This window comes from Oreochromis niloticus, linkage group LG14, assembly GCF_001858045.2.
Source record: "Oreochromis niloticus isolate F11D_XX linkage group LG14, O_niloticus_UMD_NMBU, whole genome shotgun sequence".
Classification (NCBI taxonomy): Eukaryota; Metazoa; Chordata; class Actinopteri; order Cichliformes; family Cichlidae; genus Oreochromis; species Oreochromis niloticus.
In genome coordinates, this window is record NC_031979.2 from 35,725,788 (window position 1) to 35,744,097 (window position 18,310).

An 18,310-nucleotide genomic window follows, 5' to 3' on the forward strand; every position below is an offset into this window, starting at 1 on the left:
TTAAACTCACACCGAGTGCTTACTTCAAGTCAAGGCTTTTCAACATTGATGCAAGATTTGCTAAAGACACAAATTACCTATTTTTCTCACAGTTTGTCACTGAAATACACCTGGCTAATTCCAGCATGACAATACAGCTAAGGAAAGGTAAAACTATGACCAAAGATGGACGCAAAATCACATCAGGAATGTTACAAAGTAAGACAGAAGTAGAGAAGCTGGTAAGAAATAAAGATGCAATCAGATTTATGCAGCCACTCAGAGGAACTCCAGCTTACTGGCAGAAAACCACCAAAGATCTATTCAGTATGCTTCGTCAAATAGGAACACCTCAGTTCTTTGTCACTTTCTCTGCTGCTGAGATGAGATGGCCTGAAGTGATTCAAGCAATAAAGAGACAGCAAGGTGAAGAGGTTGATTTTGAAGCCCTGGACTGGTCAGAAAAGTGTGAAATTCTAAGATCAAATCCAGTAACCACCATGCGAATGTTTGATAAGCGTGTTGAGGCTTTGTTCAGAGATTTGCTTTTTTCTCCTGCACAGCCCCTTGGTGAAATCATTGATTACTTTTACAGAGTTGAGTTCCAGCACAGAGGTAGTCCGCATATACACATGTTGCTGTGGATTAGAGAAAAGGTAGAAGTAGATGTGGATGATGACCAAACTGTCTGTGACTTTGTGGACAGATACATCTCAGCTCAACTCCCTGATCCAGAAAAACAACCTGAACTGCACAAAAAAGTCACTGAACTACAAAAGCACAGCAAAAACCACACAAAAACATGCTTTAAGAGTGTGAACTCTGGTTGTAGATTTGGGTTTCCAAAACCGCCAGCGAAAAGAACAATGATTGTGAGACAGGATGAGGATTCAGACACTGAAGCTGCAAAAGCCAAACTCAGACCTTTGTTGAACCTGCTGAAGGAACCTGAAGCTGCTTCTCTCACCATAGAGCAGATTCTGTCACGATGCAACTTGACAATGAATGAGTATGAGCAATGCCTCCAAAACATAAACAAGAAAACAGCTCTTATTCTGAAACGTGACCCAAAGGACTGTTGGATCAACAATTATAACCCACACCTGCTTGAAGCCTGGAACTCTAATTTAGATGTCTCGTTAATATTGAATGCCTATTCATGTGTAGAATATCTCTGTAAATATATAACGAAGAAAGAATCTGGCCTTTCTGAATACCTGAAGACAGTTATTGATAACTCTGCAAACAACACGGTCAATGAATGTGATGAAATGAGAGCTGTGATGCAGGCTTACTCAAAAAAGAGAGAAATCAGCGCACAGGAGTGTGTGACTCGAGTCTGTGGCCTAAAAATGAAAAAATGTTCCCGCAGTGTTGTATTTGTACCAACAGATGATAACCCAGTAAAAATGAGTCGTCCAATGAGCTACCTGGAAACCACAACACATGACAGTTGTAATATTTGGATGACAAGTTTGAGTGATAAATACAAATGCAGACCTGAGACACCAGAATATGAGGAAATGTCCCTGGCTGATTTTGCTGCCCTGTGCCGGTTGGTGAGTGGTCCAAATGAAGGAAAAGATGTTCTTCCTCTTCTAAACCAGCTTGGATTTGTACAAAGGCGAAAGAATGATAAACCAGCTATAATCAGGTATTACCACTGTTCACAGGAAAAAGATCCTGAGCAATATTATGGACGACTGTTGAGACTTTACCTTCCACACAGATCACAGCAGGAACTGAAACCACAAGGGTTCCAAACCTATCAGTCCTTCTACAACTCAGGTTGTGTACGACTTCCATGTTCAGACCACAGTGAGTCTGTGAAAAGGGTTGTGAAGAGAAATAAAGACAAGTATGAGAAGAACTCTGAGGATATTGAGAGTGCACTGGAAGAGTTTGAACAAAATAGGGATGTTGTGATTGATGAATGGTGTAATCTTGCTCCTGAATCTGAAGTTGTGAGGTTGCAATGTGATGAGAATCTTCCTGAGAGACATTCTGATGATGAGAACGAACAGGAGAATGTTCCCGACTACAGTCGTCAGTCGTATGCTGTAACAGAGATCAGAGCCATCAGAGAACAACCTGCAGTCGATCCAGCTGTGGTACGTGTAATGTATCAGAATCTGAACCAGAAGCAGGCCTGCGTGTTCTATGCCATAAGAGACTGGTGTATTCAGCGCGTTTGTGGTTTGAACCCAGATCCATTTTTCTTCTATATCAACGGTGGTGCAGGAACTGGAAAGTCACATCTGATTAAATGTATTCACTCTGAAGCATCAAAGATCCTGAGCAGACTGCCTGCTAATGCAGAAGAAGCTGACATATCAAATCCAACTGTTTTACTGACTTCATTTACCGGGACAGCAGCTTTTTCTATCAATGGCTCTACGTTACATTCTCTACTCAAACTACCCAGGAGTCTGAAACCACCCATTCAAGGACTTGGTAACCAACTGGATGAAGTCAGATCTGAGCTTATTAATGCCGAAATTATTGTTATTGATGAGATTTCAATGGTTTCAAAACCCCTTTTTGCTTATGTGGATGCAAGACTGAAACAAATCAAAGGCACTCAGAGACCTTTTGGTGGAATGTCAGTTTTAGCTGTTGGAGATTTTTACCAGCTGCCACCAGTGCGACAGTCTAAACCTCTCTGTGTTTACGATCCAGAACAGATTGACCTATGGCAGGAACATTTTCAGATGATCACTCTAACCGAGATCATGCGTCAAAAAGATGATGTGGCCTTTGCAGAGATGTTGAACAGGATTAGAGTCAAAGAAAAGACAGATGAGCTTTCTCAGTGCGACAGAGATTTGTTGTCACAGGCTGTGACTGTACCAGAAGAATGTCCAATCGAGGTCTTACACATCTATGCCACCAACAAGAATGTTGAATCCCACAACACAGATACGCTCAAGAAGCTTCATTCAAACATTATAATCATCAATGCAGACGATTTCCAGAAGGATAAATGTACAGGCAGAATGGAACGAAGAGACAAACCATTTACAGGTGGGCGAAATGATTTACCCGACACCCTGAATGTCGCTGAAGGAGCCCGAGTGATGCTGACCAGAAACTTGGACACATTAAACGGTTTGGTCAACGGTGCTTTTGGTATACTGGTAAAAGTGGTGAGATCTGAAAATGATGGACACATAATTAAACTGGGGCTCAGAATGGACAACCGGCAGTCTGCAAGAAACAACCGCAGTGCTAATGCAGCATCTGATGATCTGGTTTACATTGAGAGAGCAGAGGAGAGTCTGAAGTTTAAAGGAGCAGTACGCAGACAGTTTCCTGTAAAACTCGCATTCGCCTGCACAATTCACAAAACCCAGGGTCTTACAACACAGACAGCTGTAGTTTCAATGAAGAACATTTTTGAACCAGGTATGGCTTATGTTGCTCTCAGCAGGGTGACGTCTCTCAGTGGACTCTATTTACAGGACTTGGATGAGAAAAAGATTTACGCCAATCCCGAGGTAACTGCAGCGCTCCAAACCATGAGACAAGCCAGCGTTGAGGAAATGATGCCTCTTCTTCAGGTCAGAGAAATAGCCAGCAGACCTGACACTCTTACACTGATCCATCACAATACGGAGGGTTTGCCATCTCACATCAGTGACATCAAGAGTCATCATGAAATGTGTTTAGCAGATGTTTTGTGTCTCACTGAGTCTCACCTCCAAGGCTCCTTTGTTGCAGACAGTCTTCATTTGGACGGCTACACAATGTTCAAACGCAACAGACATGTGTCCTACACAAACTTTCCTCACATGGCCAGCAGAAGTGGTGGTGGAGTTGTTGTGTATTTGAGGAATCATTTTCAGGTTCAGGTAAAACAGTATCTGCATAATGTCACTGATCTTGAGTTTTTAGTGTTGAAGGTTCAGGCTCCATTCCCTGCGCTCATTGCTGTTGTGTACAGACCTCCTGACTACAGTTTGACACCATTCATGCAAAACCTGGTAAGTCTTTTAGATTCACTTGAAATAATGGACTGTCACCCAATCATTGTGTGTGGAGATTTTAATGAGAACCAGTTACAGAGTGGAAGAAAACAGATTCTGGAGCAGTTTCAGTCTAGAGGGTATTCACAGCTGATCACTTCTGCCACTACAGACAAGAACACCCTGCTTGACCTCATTTTTATTTCTCAGCCACAGCAGAATCTTCATTCAGGTGTCCTGAGGACATATTACAGTTACCACAACCCTGTATTTTGTGTCCTGTCCTCCAGCCAATCATGAAGTCGCCTGGTGAGTTTTGAAACAATTACAGATCATGTTTGTCACAGAGTTTACTGATTGTAGAGCATGAAAAAGATTTTTTGTTGATAATGGAAGGCTTCCCAAAAATTCGCTTCCCTGCTCTGTTTGTAAGAAGACCATCTTTCAATTTATCAAACCTTTCTCATTGCAATGTTATTAATCATTTCACCAAATCATGGCTGTACTTCATGCAGAGCAGGGAGATCTGCCTTCTGTTATCATGCACCTCTGATCTGAAATGTGCTGCAAAAAGTATTAAACAGACATCATTTATTTTTTATTCTCATGTTTTAAATGACTAAATTTACTATTTTAAAATGCATTTTTTCATGGATGTTAATTGTCATCTCCTTTTTTGATACTTTTATTTATTGTGACATGTATCTCAACAAACGAGATCGAGAAATAGTAAATAAATAAATCCCAGATAAATGCAGGTATTTATTATTGGTCACAGACAATTATATTTTCTTGATTATAGTAGATTTTGTAGAATCAAACGTTGTGGGAATGAATGAGTTTTTGCTTATCATGTTTTATAGGTAAAAAATGTCAAAAGTTTTAAACTATCTTTAGGCTACCAGAGATGTCTATAATGATACATTATGTAGAGAACAACATTTTTACAGCTTACAGAATTTGTATAAAAACTGATTTAGAAGTAAATGGAAAGTTTCTGCATCCATTTTCTGACTTGGCCTTTATCCGGGTGGGTTTGGGTTTGGGTGGATAAAGGCCAAGTCAGAATTTTCTGAGCAGCTGCAAAAAGACATCAGAAAGCGGGGCTTTAGGTGTAGCCCCCGCTTTCTGATGCACTAATTAGATTTAGTAACTGACACCCCATACCAGCATTACATAAACACTTGGGGGCTGAGCTGGGTGGGTGGGGAGGGTGGGTGGTGTTACAAGCACTTTATGTTTTGTAGATATATTTTTTCAGACAGGGCACACACAGTCCTGTTTCCTTTGAGGCAAAACCTTCAAACGTCACCATCCTCAGCTGAAACAACAACATCTTAACACCATCTTCATGAACTGCTGAGCCAAACCTGATCCATCAGTGCTGGACTGCACAGATAACTACATGCCACACAGGGACTGCTGTTTTATGAACTGCCATACCAGTGTGTCTTCAATGGAGAAGATGACACACCCATCACCTGACCTCCTGCCTGATCACCATGCTGCCACACTACACACCTCTGAAACCATCAATGATGACTCATACTGAGGAAACTGTATTTCTTGTCAGAGATGCTCAGTGATCCTCAGAGCAGAGAGAGGTATGATTCTTTATCTTTGATAAAAAATGTCAGTGCTTTTAAATCCTATTTATTGCATAAATAATTCCATACTGAAATTATTATACTCGTTGACACTTTTTGAGTTTTAATTGACATTATGGATTACAAATCTATGCTTTTTCTACTCTGTCTCTCTGTGCAGGTACTGCTGTCTTCTGAGTTCTTCAGTGTCCCAACTGAGACATTCAAACCTCATCACAGAGCTCCTGTCTTTCCTCACCATCATGTGAGTGGGAGATTGCTCTGGAGTCTGGTGGCCTGCAGCACCTATGAGGTATTTCAATATTGTTCATTTTATAACTTATTTGTAGTTTTTAGGCCTTAACACAAATAAAATGTTCCCTTTTCTGTATTTTTTAGAACAAGCTCGTCCTGTGTGCCTGCATTCCAGCTTCTTAGACTCTACGCAAATGGACACAGTATCAGTGTTTGACCACTCTTACAGACACCGACTTCTGTCAACTCACTGCTACTGATCAGGCACCTCACTCCAGGAAGACAGAGGGTTGCAAGCCTGTCATCGTTTCCAGTGTGGCTTTGTATTCTTGGGGTAGCATCAGATTTTTCCCACAAATATTCAAAGGTAACACTTATTTTAAGCTTAGTTATTAAATCAAAAGTCTTCCCTTGTGTTAATTACATTTTATTTGTTTTTGTTTTCTTTTAGATTTATATACAGTGATCGGACGTGGTGGAGCTTTGTTAACTGTGTGGAAAACATCTGTTTGTGATGCTATTTACAACGAGGCTGTAAGGTGACAGTTTCCATGTAATTTCAATCCTTTTACTAAGCAAAAACATGTTTGCAATTAACATATTTTTTCAGTTTTGTCTTTTGGATTTATGGTTAACATTCCTCTGTGACAACAAATACTAAACTGGTCCAAGTGACCAGCATATAATTGGCCGAGGGTAAAAAGGACCACAATGAATTTTTGACTGTGTTTGTGTCACCAGATTTAACAAACAATATCAGATATATGAAACTGAACTCTGGATTAATGTGCAGATATACTGTTTTTTGTGGGTGGTTTTTGTTTTTTGTTATTTTGTAGAAGAAACCCAATCTATTTACCCAAACCATATAACTTGTTTTGGTAAATAGTGGATTAATATATTTAAGTCTATAAGTATAGCAAGCTGAATTCATACAAACACACAGCTCTAAATCTTGAATTGTAGGATGTACAAAAATGATCATGTGATTATTATGGCCATTTAAATAACTATATCTATTGAACCATTACACGTATTCTTTATAGAAATTACACAATCTCAAAATGTGAAAAAGTGTTTAAGAGAAAAGATAATGTGTGTTTGTATGAATCCTGCCTTAGTATGGGGTGTCAGTAACTACATTAGTATAGAGTAGGTCTAACAGTGGTTTTCCACATCTCCTCTAATATATATAGATAATGGGTCAGACATATAAAGTCATTTTGAAAAGTTCATGAAGGTCTCATCCATTTATAGGTGTTCCTCTTTATCATTTTATATCAGGTCACACAGCTGACTTGAGTTTTGATCAGAGTAGAACCATAACATTCATGCTAATGGTTCTACTGTTTACAGTTACTTTATGATGGATTTCACCCTGGTCACAGCACTATGTAAAAAGCTGTTAGAGGTAAAGTTAACCCAATTAATACCTTATCATAAGTCACTCTCTAACGCAGGGCAGTGGTTATTTTTAACTGTAATTTATTCTACAACAATGTTCTTTATTTGATCCCTGTTTCTTTAAATATGTGCATCGATTGGTCAGCTGTGTGACTCGACACCTGAAATATATCACAATGTCGACTTCATTTCAACAGTATTTTGTAGTTTGGTACCATATTTATCATCGAATCAGGAAGCAGTAAACTAATTGAAAAATATAAGCTTTTGAAAATTTTAATGCTGCATTGGAATATGCTGTTTATCCTTGCCAAATGGTATGTGCACAAAAGTCCAGCAAATCAGAGGATATATTTTTGTCTCTCACTTGCTGTTTTTATATGTATATATTTTTGCAGTTAATAGCCTATCATGTGTCTACGCATCTTAGGGCCATAAACATGGAAAACAAGGATATGTTCACAATTCCAACATATGCTTCACTTGTTTGTATATTTAGATTCATTTGATTTGCATTTTCTATTAATATTTTTCTGTTTGTCCCAAATGGGATTTTTGTTTCTGTATGCCATTATTGTAATCATTGGAAACAACGGAGTAAATCTTTGATATCATATGTTTCTAAAAAATATTTAAATGTTCTACTTTTCTACTACTGGTTTTCTATTTTCTAAACTTTCTGCCACTCTTTGGCATTTCACTAACATTATTTTTGGGTGTTTTTTCTCTGACTGCAGCATCTTGTGCATTTATTACCTAACTGTTTTTGTGGGGGGTTTTGTTTGTTTGTTTGTTTGTTTGTTTGTTGCCATTTTTACATTTCACCAGCTGTGTAAACTCTGTAATTTTACCTTGGTTTTGATCCACATCAGTTTATCTGCTGGCTGTTTTTTTTTTCTTTTCTAATGTTTCTGGTAATTTTTCACAGTTAAATGAGTGACTTTGAGGTTAATTCTGCATTTTCAGCTGTTATCTGTTGACAGTTTTGCCTAATTATTACATTTCTGCAAAATTAGAGCAGTTCTGGTAAGTTGTAATATTTCTGTGAAGTTATGTTATTCTAAATTGTTACATTTCTGCTAAGTTGTAGCTTCTGGTAAACTACAATGTGTCTGCTGAATTGTTATGTTTCTTCTAAGTTGTTGCATTTCTGCTAAATTATTACATTTTTGTTAACTCGATGTTGTTCTGCAAAGTTATTAAAATTTTGACAACTTTTTAAACACTGACTTTGATTTCTTCAGCTTTTTCAGCTATTTTCAACTATTTTCAGAAAACATGCGTTGTTATGGTTGCTATGCAATTAACTCAGAGTGGACAGTGGAAGTTTGTAAATTTTCTGTTCAAGTCCGAACAAGTTCTTGCTACTCGCTCAATTCTCACTCAACCCCCACAAATTATACATCAAAACGTAGGTATTTCTGCTGGCTTTCATTGTTATCATTGTTGTGGGAGTTACAGATTTTTTGCAAATCTCCTCAGGGCAACAAAAAAATCTGAAAACTCTCCATAGACAGTCAATGGAGAGTTTGTTCAAAATCACCGCTATTGTTTCCCATTGAAATGAATGGAACACATTATCAATCTGGTCACTTATTTCTGCTCGCCAGGCTGAGCTGTGTTTTAGCTCAGTGAGATGAGCAGCCGTTCTCAGACTGGGAGGCCCGGGTTCAAATACCGCAACATTTTTTTTTCAGTTAACAGTTAAACTTTTTTAACTCTTTTCAACACAAATTTCAACTTTTTCACCCCTTTTCAGCAAAATTTTCATTTTTTTCTGCTGTTTTCAGAAAAAAAAGTCTTTTCAGCAGAAATTCTGCTCATTCACCTCTTTTCAGCAGAATTTTCACCGCTTTTCAGCCCAAATTCTGCTTGTTCACATCTTCTGCAAAATTTTCTGCCTTTTCACCTCTTATCAGCACAATTCTCAGCAGCTTCTGCTCATTTCAGCAAAATTGTCACTCACTCCACCTATTCTTTGTCACAATGAGGTAGGCTCAGTGAGATGAGTGGCTGCTTTGAAATCAGGAGTGCCAGGTTCGAATCCTGCTCAGGGTGACATTTTTTTTTTTCCACCAACATACAACTTTTTGCAACTTTTCATCTTTTTCAGCTTTTCAGCAGACAGCTTCAGCGTTAAGGCATCCACACAGCATTTTCGCAGGAAATGCAAATTTTTCTAGTTCTTTATTATTATTCTTAGGACTTCCGTACGTTTTTTGCCGTCTATCTACTGCCTCAGTTTTCAGCCGATTTTCTCCGTTCAAACTCTATACTGTTCTGCTCTTTCTGCTAACGTGCTATGACTTTTGGTGTTTATTACTGTTATACTTTTTAAAATATTACACTTTTTTCCTTTAATTTGTCCCATTGAAATGAATGGAAAACTTCCACAATTCTGCTAAAACTTGCTTGTTTTTGAAACTTAACTACTTTGTCATACTTTCACCTAGAAACTCCATTCAAACTTTAAAATGTTCTCAGATTATTGGGCTATTCCTGAATGATTCAGCTTTTTCAGATCTTCTACCGTTTTAATTTTATACCTCTTTAAGTTTTCAGTTGCAAAATTGTGATTTTTCAGAAAATACATGCGTTGTTATGGTTGCTATGCAATTAACTCAGAGTGTGCATCGTCTTTCTGAATTTTCTCTTCATGTCTGAACAACTTCTTGCTACTCGCTCAATTTCCACTCAACCCCCACAAATTATACATCAAAACGTAGGTATTTTTGCTGGCTTTCAGAAAATGTCACTATCATTGTTGTGGGACTTATAGATGTTTTGCAAATCTCCTCAGAGTAACATAAAGTCTCAAAACTCTCCATAGAAACTCAATGGAGAGTTTCTTCAAAATCAGCGCTGGAATTCTCTAATGAGAGGCATTTTCAAATCGTCATATCTCCTTAACGAAACAAAGTTGAGACATGAGGCTTGTGCCAATATATCTTCAGACATCCCTGATGCTCACAATTCAAGAATTTTTCCTCACCTATTACCGTTTGGCCATGAATTACACTTGTTTGAGGGTAGGAAATTTTCCTCGCTCAGATCTGTTCAGATTTCAAACTCTGGAAATGAGGCACTTTTTTCTCTCGTCATATCTTTTTGATGGATTTCAACAGAGACCTGAAAATTTCCATGACTGTTCACCAAAGCCTGCTGTTTCTTACGGTGAAAGAATGATTTTGATGCTCCATATAGATTTAGAGTTACAAAACGTTGTTTGAGGGCAAGTCAAGGCAGTTTTGCTTGCCTCTACTCAGTTACAGTGTATTACAAGTCATATATCTTCAATAATTTATATTTTATCTCTGAATTATGAAGCCTGAGTTTCCCCATCTCTTCTGAACAAACGGTGTCAGAATGACCGTTCTAGCTCCTACGGTTAGGAAATTATGGCCATTTGTTCGAGGGGAATCCTGAATGTGAGAAATACACTGAAGAAACTCATAGCTCTCTCTGTGTCTGTGTGTGTAAGTGCTGATTACAGCAGGTGCAGCCAATTTAGCTGACCTAGATATACCAAGCCCAGACTCTTAACAGCCCTGTACACTTTGCTCTCTGTGTATGTGTATGTTTGTGTGTGTGTATCAATATTTCTCCCATGTTAAAGTATTACTCCTCCATAATAGTATTTGTGCTAAATCAAAGTACTTCTACTACATCTTAGTACTTCTGCTCAATCATAGTATTTCTGCTAAATCATAGTATTTTTGAAAATCATGGTATTTGTGCCAAATCATGGTTTGGGCAGAACATAATATTTTTTATGTTATAGATTACTACTAAGTGGAGAATGTCTGTTATGTTATAGTTATGTGCTGAATATAGTATATCTGCCAAATCATAGTATTTATCCAAATCATAGTATTATGCAAATTACAGTATTTCTGCTAAAAAGCAGAAATAGTACCTTTTAGCAGAAATTTCTGTGAAAAGATATTATTATGTTAAAACATAGTATTTCTGCTAAATCATAGTATTTCTGCCAAATCATAGTATTTGTACTATCATAGTACTTGTGCCAATCATAGTATTGTACCCAATCATAGTATTTCTGCATATGATCGTATTTGTGCAAATCATGGTATTTTTTGCCAAATCATGGTATTTGTGCCAAATCATGTTATTTGTGCCATTAAAATTTCTGTTATTTAGTGTTACTACTAAGTCATAGAATTTCGTTATGTTATAGTATATCTGCTGATATGGTATATGTGCCAAATATAGTATTTATAGCAAATATAGTATTACTGCCAAACATAGTATTTCTGTAGTATTGTGTAGTATTTGTGCAAAAACATAGATTCTGCAAAATCATAGTATATCTGTTATGTTATAGTATTACTACTAAGGCATAGTATTCCTACCAAATCATAGCATTCCAAATCATAGTATTACTGCAATTCCATAGTATTTGAGCGAAATGTAGTATTTGTACTAAATCATGTACTTGTACCAAATCATAGTATTTTTTGCAAATCATATTATTTGAACCAAACATTGTATTTGTACGAATCATAGTATTTCTTCTAAATCATAGTATTTCACCCAAATCTCAGTAGTTGTGCTAAACCAGTATTATTGCCAAATCGTAGTATTTGTACTGAAACATAGTATTTGTGCCAATAAAGTATTTGTACTAAATCATAGTATTGTGCAAATCATAGTATTTCTGCCATATTGTGCTAGTTGTGCAAAAACATAGACTGTCTGCAAAATCATAGTATATCTGTTATGTTATAGTATTACTACTAAGTCACAGTATTTCTGCCAATTCGTAGTATTTGTACTAAATCATACTACTCGTGCCAAATCATAGTATTGAAATCAAAATATAGTGTTTGTACCAATGCATTGTATTTGTACGAAGTACAGTATTTCTGCCAAATCATAGAATTACTGCAATTTCATAGTATTTGAGCGAAATCGTATTATTTGTGCAACAACATACTATGTCTGCAAAATCACATTATATCTCCTATGTTATAGTATTACTACTAAGGCATAGTATTTCTACCAAATCATAGTATTCCTTCAAAATCATAGTATCACTGCAATTTCATAGTATTTGAGCGAAATTGTAGTATTTGTACTAAATCATGGTACTTGTACCAAATCATAGTATTTTTTGCAAATCATATTATTTGAACCAAAACATTGTATTTGTACGAAGTCATGGTATTTCTTCTAAATCATAGTATTTCACCCAAATCTCAGTAGTTGTGCTAAAACCCAGTATTATTGCCAAATCGTAGTATTTGTACTGAAACATAGTACTTGTGCCAAATCATAGTATTTCTGCCATATTGTGCTAGTTGTGCAAAAACATAGACTGTCTGCAAAATCATAGTATATCTATTATGTTATAGTATTACTACTAAGTCGTAGACTTCATGTTTTGTTATAGTATATCTGCTGAATATAGTATATGTGCCAAATCATAGTATTTATAGCAAATCATAGTATTTGTGCTAAAACATAGTATACTGCCACATTATAGTATTTGTGTAAAACCAGAATGTCTGCAAAATCATCATATATCTGTGATGTTATAGTATTACTACTAATGCATAGTATTTCTGCAAAATCATAGTATTTTTGTAGAAAGCTTGTACTTCTGGTAAATCATAGTATTTCTACTAAATAATAGTATTTCTGCCAAATCATAGTATTTGTGCCAAAACATTGTATTTGTACAAAGTCATAATATTTCTTCTAAATCATAGTATTTCAATCAAATCTCAGGAGTTGTGCTAAAACGCAGTATTATTGCCAAATCATAGTATTTGTACTCAAACATATCAGTTCAACTTATTTAACTCTTCTCAACAGCCTAACACCTCTTCTTCATCCCGTTTCAGCAGAATTGTGAGTGTTTTCACCCCTTTTCAGCACAAATCCCAGCTTTTTCAGGTGTTTTCAACAGAAATCTCTTTTTTAGCAGACATTCTGCTGATTCACCTGTTTTCAGTGCAACGTTCTACTTCTTTACCTCTTTTCAGTAGAAATTCTGCTGATTCACCTATTTTATGCAGAATTTTCAGCCTTTCACCTCTTATCAATACAAATCTCAGTATCTTCTGCTCATTTCAGAGGAAACCTTTTCACCTCTTTTCAGTACAAATTTGAACTTCTGTACCCCTTTGAAACAGAATCTTTGCCTTTTCACCTCTTTTCAGCAAAAGTTTCTGTTTTTTCACTTGTTTTCAGCATAATTTTTCAGTTTCTTTACTGCCATACAATTTTTGCAACTTTTCATCTTTTTCAGTCATTTTCAGCAGGCAACTTCAGCGTTAAGGCATCCACACAGCATTTTCGCAGGAAATGCAAATTTTTCTAGTTGTGTGATGCCTAAAGGCTTCCACACTATTGATCTGTTTCTTTTCTTTATTATTATTCTTCAGTGCTTCCGTACGTTTTTTGCAGTTTAACTACTGCCTCAGTTTTCAGCCGATTTTCTCCGTTCAAACTCTATACTGTTCTGCTCTTTCTGCTAATGTTGCTATGACTTTTGGTGTTTATACTGTTATACTTTTTAAAATATTACACTTTTTTCCTTTAATTTGTCCCATTGAAATGAATGGAAATCTTCAGAATTCTGCTAAAACTTGCTTGTTTTTGAAACTTAACTACTTTGTCATACTTTCACCTAGAAACTCCATTCAAACTTTAAAATGTTCTCAGACTATTGGGCTATTGCTGTGTGATTCAGCTTTTTCAGATCTTCTACCGTTTTAATTTTATACCTCTTTAAGTTTTCAGTTGCAAAATTGGGATTTTTCAGAAAATACATGCGTTGTTATGGTTGCTATGCAATTAACTCAGAGTGTGCACTCGTCCTTTCTGAATTTTCTCTTCATGTCTGAACGACTTCTTGCTACTCGCTCAATTTCCACTCAACCCCCACAAATTATACATCAAAACGTAGGTATTTTTGCTGGCTTTCAGAAAATGTCACCATCATTGTTGTGGGACTTATAGATTTTTTGCAAATCTCCTCAGAGTAACATAAAGTCTCAAAACTCTCCATAGAAACTCAATGGAGAGTTTCTTCAAAATCAGCGCTGGAATTCTCTAATGAGAGGCATTTTCAAATCGTCATATCTCCTTAACGAAACAAAGTTGAGACATGAGGCTTGTGCCCATATATCTTCAGACATCCCTGATGCTCACAATTCAAGAATTTTTTCCCACCTATTACCGTTTGAGATGAGTTACACTTGTTTGAGGGTAGGAAATTCGTGCCTTGCTCAGATCTCTTCAGATTTCAAACTCTGGAAATGAGGCACTTTTTTCTCTTGTCACATCTTTTTGATGGATTTCAACAGAGACCTGAAAATTTCCATGACTGTTCACCAAAGCCTGCTGTTTCTTACGGTGAAAGAATGATTTTGATGCTCCATATAGATTTAGAGTTACAAAACGTTGTTTGAGGGCAAGTCAAGGCAGTTTTGCTTTGCCTCTACTCAGTTACAGTGTGTTACAAGTCATATATCTTCAATAATTTATATTTTATCTCTGAATTATGAAGACCTGCAGATTCCCCCATCTCTTCTGAACAAAACGGTGTCAGAATGACCGTTCTAGCTCCTACGGTTAGGAAATTATGGCCATTTGTTCGAGGGGAATCCTGAATGTGAGAAATACACTGCAGAAAACTTATACCTCTCTCTGTGTCTGTGTGTGTAAGTGCTGATTACAGCAGGTGCAGCCAATTTAGCTGACCTAGATATACCAAGCACAGACTCTTAACAGCCACTGTACACTTTGCTCTCTGTGTATGTGTGTGTGAGTATCAATATTTCTCCCATGTTAAAGTATTACTCCTCCATAATAGTATTTGTGCTAAATCAAAGTACTTCTACTACATGTTAGTACTTCTGCTCAATCATAGTATTTCTGCTAAATCATAGTATTTTTGAAAAATCATGGTATTTGTGCCAAATCATGGTTTTGGGGCAGAACCATAATATTTATTTTATGTTATGAGATTACTACTAAGTGGAGGAATGTCTGTTATGTTATAGTATATTTGCTGAATATAGTATATCTGCAAAATCATAGTATTTATCCCAAATCATAGTGTTTATGCAAAATTACAGTATTTCTGCTAAAAAGCAGAAATAGTACCTTTTAGCAGAAATTTCTGTCAAAAGATATTATTTATGTTAAAACATAGTATTTCTGCTAAATCATAGTATTTCTGCCAAATCATAGTATTTGTACTTATTCATAGTACTTGTGCCAAATCATAGTATTTGTACCCAATCATAGTATTTCTGCAATATCATCGTATTTGTGCCAAATCATGGTATTTTTTTGCCAAATCATGGTTTTGGGGCAAATCATGTTATTTGTGTCCAGTTAAAATTTCTGTTATATTATAGTGTTACTACTAAGTCGTAGAATTTCTGTTATGTTATAGTATATCTGCTGATTATAGTATATGTGCCAAATCATAGTATTTATAGCAAATCATAGTATTACTGCAATTCCATAGTATTTGAGCGAAATCGTAGTATTTGTGCAAAAACATACTATGTCTGCAAAATCACATTATATCTGCTATGTTATAGTATTACTACTAAGGCATAGTATTTCTACCAAATCATAGTATTCCTTCAAAATCATAGTATCACTGCAATTTCATAGTATTTGAGCGAAACTGTAGTATTTGTACTAAATCATGGTACTTGTGCCAAATCATAGTATTTTTTGCAAATCATATTATTTGAACCAAAACATTGTATTTGTACGAAGTCATAGTATTTCTTCTAAATCATGGTATTTCACCCAAATCTCAGTAGTTGTGCTAAAACCCAGTATTATTGCCAAATCGTAGTATTTGTACTGAAACATAGTATTTGTGCCAATAAGAGTATTTGTACTAAATCATAGTACTTGTGCCAAATCATAGTATTTCTGCCATATTGTGCTAGTTGTGCAAAAACATAGACTGTCTGCAAAATCATAGTATATCTGTTATGTTATAGTATTACTACTAAGTCACAGTATTTCTGCCAATTCGTAGTATTTGTACTGAATCATACTACTCGTGCCAAATCATAGTATTCAAATCAAAATATAGTATTTGTACCAAAGCATTGTATTTGTACGAAGTACAGTATTTCTGCCAAATCATAGAATTACTGCAATTTCATAGTATTTGAGGAATCCTTTTGTTATAGTATTACTTCTAAGTCATAGTATTTCTGCTTTGTCATAGTATTTGTACTGAAACATAGTATTCTGCCAAATCATAGTATTACTGCTATTTCATTTTTTGATGAATTACAGTGTTTCTGCAAAGACATAGTATTTCTGCCAAATATGTATTTTATTTTGTTATTTATGTATTACTGCTAAGTTCATCAGTTATTTCTGCTTTTTATTATTTGTATGTAAATATACTATGTGCAATCATAGTATGTCATAGATTACAGCTGTTTTGTAGTATTTCTGCCAAATCATGTTATGCATTATAGTATTTGAATCTTGTATTTATCTAGTATTTTTTCTTTGCATAGTTGTAGAAACATTTTTGCAAATCTGTATTCTTATTTCTATTTTTGAGTTTACTTTTCTGCAAAACATTTTTATTGGTTTTAGACCTTTAGCGTTGCTGTTCATCTTCAGCCATTATTTTATTTTTTGGCTTGTTCCTGCTTTGTTTTTTTCCCCCTGCAAATTTATGTGAATTTGTACACTGTAATATCGCTGTATTACGTAATGGCTAAGTAGGAGGCTGACTGTTACTAAGTGCATCAGTGTACATAGGTCATCTCTTGTGTTGGAGTGCCCTCTTGTGGCGCCTTTTGGGTAGTGCCTTAGTAAACGTGAACACTGCAAAGAAGTGGTATCAGACTGGTTTGTAGTGGAGGAATTTGTTGCCAGTTTCTTTCATCTTTAATCCGTATTCATGTTGTAATGTAGTAACTTTTGTGGCACAAATACCACAACATGGCAGAAACACTATGTTTTGGCACAAATACTTTGATTTGGTATACTTTAGCTTCTTCACCCCTTTTCAGCAAAATTTTCATTTTTTTCACCCCTTTTCAGCACAAATTCCATTTTTTGGGGCTGTTTTCAGAAAAAAAACTCTTTTAAGGAGAAACTCTGCTGATTCATCTCTTTCAGCGCAATTTTGCTCCTTTGCTCTTTCTGCAGAAATTCTGCTGATTCACCTCTTTCTGCAAATTTCAGCCTTTCACCTCTTATCAGCACAATCTCAGCGTCGCTAATTCAGAGATAATGACACGTCTCTGCAGTTCAAAGGTCGTGCGTTCAATCCCACCTTGGTCAACATTTTTTTTCCCTACAAATTTATACACTATCACAGACCTCTAATTTATATTGCTAATTTCTTTCACTACAAATGAGTAGTGCAAAAACATACTATGTCTGTCTGCAACATCACAGTATATCTGTTATGTTATAGTATTACTACTAAATCACAGTATTTCTGCCAATTCAAGGAGGCTGACTGTTACTAAGTGCATCAGTGTACATAGGTCATCTGTTGTGTTGGAGTGCCCTCTTGTGGCGCCTTTTGGATAGTGCCTTAGTAAATGTGAACACTGCAAAGAAGTGGTATCAGACTGGTTTGTAGTGGAGGAATTTGTTGCCAGTTTCTTTCATCTTTAATCCGTATTCATGTTGTAATGTAGTAGTACCACAATATGGCAGAAACACTATGTTTTGGCACAAATACTTTGATTTGGTATACTTTAGCTTCTTCACCCCGTTTCAGCAAAATTTTCATTTTTTTCACCCCTTTTCAGCACAAATTCCAGCCTTTTTGGCTGTATTCAGAAAAAAAAACCCAACTCTTTTCAGCAGAAACTCTGCTGATTCATCTCTTTTCAGCGCACGTTTATGATTTAGCGCTTTCTATATGGACCTCAATCTTTTGTCCATGCAGAAATACATACGACCTGATGCAACAGACCTCTGATTGTTTGGCAGAAACATGTTTTCAGCCTTTTACCTCTTCGCAAATTAGCAGCTTCTGCTCATTTCAGCAGAATATGAGTCTCTCCACCTCTTCTTTGCAAGATGATTTGGCTCAGGAAGATGCCTTAGACAGAGGCAGTTATTGCTAATTTTTTTTCA

The 18,310-nt window shown here is 36.1% G+C and overlaps 1 long non-coding RNA gene across 2 annotated transcripts; it reads left to right on the forward strand.

Moving 5' to 3' along the window:
* The first annotated feature begins 5,505 nt into the window (after positions 1 to 5,505).
* LOC109205044 (uncharacterized) lies at positions 5,506 to 6,772 on the forward strand. 2 transcript variants are annotated; one of them, XR_002064510.2, is made up of 4 exons: positions 5,506 to 5,548; positions 5,712 to 5,843; positions 5,930 to 6,152; positions 6,237 to 6,772. It is a non-coding gene; the product is annotated as an uncharacterized LOC109205044 (long non-coding RNA). The 2 variants fall into 2 exon arrangements; XR_003213900.1 differs by lacking the exon at positions 6,237 to 6,772 and having other exon boundaries at positions 5,930 to 6,226.
* The last annotated feature ends 11,538 nt before the right edge of the window (positions 6,773 to 18,310 follow it).